General features: G+C 37.6%; 1 pseudogene; it reads right to left on the bottom strand.

The window, feature by feature from the left end:
- Nucleotides 1-522: 522 nt before the first annotated feature.
- LOC108915072 lies at nt 523-1,208 on the bottom strand (annotated as a pseudogene).
- Nucleotides 1,209-1,946: the final 738 nt, after the last annotated feature.

Below are 1,946 nucleotides of genomic sequence, written 5' to 3'. Positions count from 1 at the left end.
AGGGTGTTTAAGGTTTAAATTTTATTTTGAAATTTCTCAATAATTGGGAAAGTTTTAATAGCATGACTCTGAAAATCGGTACTATTGGGTTTTTTGATGTGAGGATTATGAATTTGAAGCTTATTTTGACCTTGCTCCTAGAGGGCGCTAGTTTCGCCGTATTATTTAGGTAAATCAAAACATATTTTTTTATCTGTTGACCTACGCTTAAGAAAAGTTAAAAATCTAAAAGAACGTTCAATTCTACATAAAAAATATACTCTTGTTTAGGTCGCCTAACTTTATCGGTTTCTAAGTTATTTGCATTTAAAAGTTTCAATGTATGTATTTTGTGATGTCTTCTGTCATTTGGCGAAACACTACCAATTCCATCTAGTCATGCTACGGCATTCGAGGTATTGTCCTTGTTAGGGCAGCCTCTTTCCAAGTAACCGAAATTTCCACAACATCTAACCTCCCTTTGTCCATGACGGTAACATTTATTGGACTTGTGGCCAACCTTGCCACATTTGAAGCATTTTATCAGACCACTCTGTCTGGAATCCTATTGCCACGGTTGAAATGTCTGTTTGAATAAGTAGTTTTAGAAGCGGACCTAGGCAAACTATTTAAAGAGATGAGGTATTGAAACAATGCCTCTGGGGTCCGGTAGTTCCCAGCCTTGGCTGCAGTCTTCACCACCATATCATCAATTTCGCCAATAATGCATGACACGGCGTCATTACCAGATATTTTACACTGGGTTAAAAGAGCCGTCTTCTAGTAAAAATATTTAGCGTAATTTTCCTCTGGCTGCTTCCTTCGCTGCATCATGACACCTAGTATTTCGTAGTAGTCCCTGCTTGAAGGAAACGCTGTCTGTAATTTTTCCTTCCATTGTTGCCATGAAAATTTTATGGTTGGGAGACCTTTGTACCATATTTCCGCTAGGCCCCTTAATTTTGGTAAGGCAAAGTAGATCGTTGCCTCCTCATTCCAATTAAAGATCTCACGCAATTCATCAACCTTATTACACTAGCTTAGAGAGCTATGCTCCTTATCATCGGGGTTAAAAGTAGGCACTACTTCCCCTTTCGAAGTTCCCCCTTTGACCGGTTGTCGGTGAACTTAATAAAGTCTGCCCTTATTTCTGTCAGACGCTCATTGGACCGAGTCGTACTTGAACTGCTACTCTTTCTGACAGGAGTTGATTGGGGCCTCTCCTCCATGGAGGGGGACTTCTGACGCAAGCGTTTTTTTTACGTTTATCTACCCTGATTTTCTCTTTGTTATACAGTACCCTTACAGATAAAAATCGAATCTAATATTGACGTTGTATGTGTTTGTATCTAGTATTTAGATTAAATATCATCTCACCTCATCCATCACCATCTCGGACAAGAAAGTATTTTTGGTACATTTTCAAAGACACATCTGCCACGTGTCCAATATGAACCACATAAATTATGGAAATTAACTATAATAGGAGTCATGCATACCAAAAGTTGGATACTGTGGAAATCCAGAAGCATTGCAAACTTTTTGATTCTAAACCAGTGAAAAATGGATTGACTGAGAATCAACTTGATACAGTTTAGGACAAACAAATTGAGGTTCAGACATCTTTGGTTATTTAGACTCCTCAAGGAGAAATTATCTTAGTTACACATATTTAGATCAGGATAATCCAATCAAGTGGATTCAAATCAGGATAAATGAATGACATGAGTTTAGATCGGAATACACCGATTCTGATTAGGGCATATGAATTTCAAATTCAGAGACAAATTCAGATCAAGACACACGAATTCATATCCCACTTCTGATGTAAGATTTGGTATTTTTCGTAAGGAGAAATAAAGGATTGAAAAGGGTAAGAAGGGTAGAAATCGGTTGTCGGTTACTACGTTGAAAACCTGTAAATATTTGTTATCTATTTTGCGGGGGTAAATATATGTGTAACTAAA

Source organism: Anoplophora glabripennis, unplaced genomic scaffold, assembly GCF_000390285.2.
Source record: "Anoplophora glabripennis isolate ALB-LARVAE unplaced genomic scaffold, Agla_2.0 scaffold1461, whole genome shotgun sequence".
Lineage (NCBI taxonomy): Eukaryota > Metazoa > Arthropoda > Insecta > Coleoptera > Cerambycidae > Anoplophora > Anoplophora glabripennis.
The sequence above is the reverse complement of the archived record's forward strand: the minus strand, read 5'-3'. Positions and strand labels throughout refer to the sequence as shown.